Source organism: Diaphorina citri, unplaced genomic scaffold (genome assembly GCF_000475195.1).
Source record: "Diaphorina citri unplaced genomic scaffold, Diaci psyllid genome assembly version 1.1 scaffold8290, whole genome shotgun sequence".
NCBI lineage: Eukaryota > Metazoa > Arthropoda > Insecta > Hemiptera > Psyllidae > Diaphorina > Diaphorina citri.
Window position 1 is genome coordinate 1 of NW_007385666.1, and position 363 is coordinate 363.

The window sequence follows — 363 nt, forward strand, 5'->3', positions numbered from 1 at the left end:
GTTTAGACTGCTGGGGTAAAGGGACTTTTCAGTCCTATTCGGGCAGGATAAACAAGGTATATTCTATTCTATTCTACTTTCCGAGTCCGGTACAATGTCGCCATCTAAATCAGTCGCTCCTAGAAGCGGCCGACTTGTACTGAGCAGGTCTTCCTGGGTGCGGGCTTGGTCTAAACTATAGATTATTTTCCTTTCTTTCCAAGGAAAAGACGTTTGCCTATGCCTAAACTTGGGGCACTTTACACTAAGGGAATATGAAGCATTCTAGATTTTTTTTTTTTTTTTTTTTTTTTTTAGGGGTTGCATTTTAACCCAACCGTCTTAATTTTTTTTTAATCCACTTGCGTTTCTCACGTCACGAAA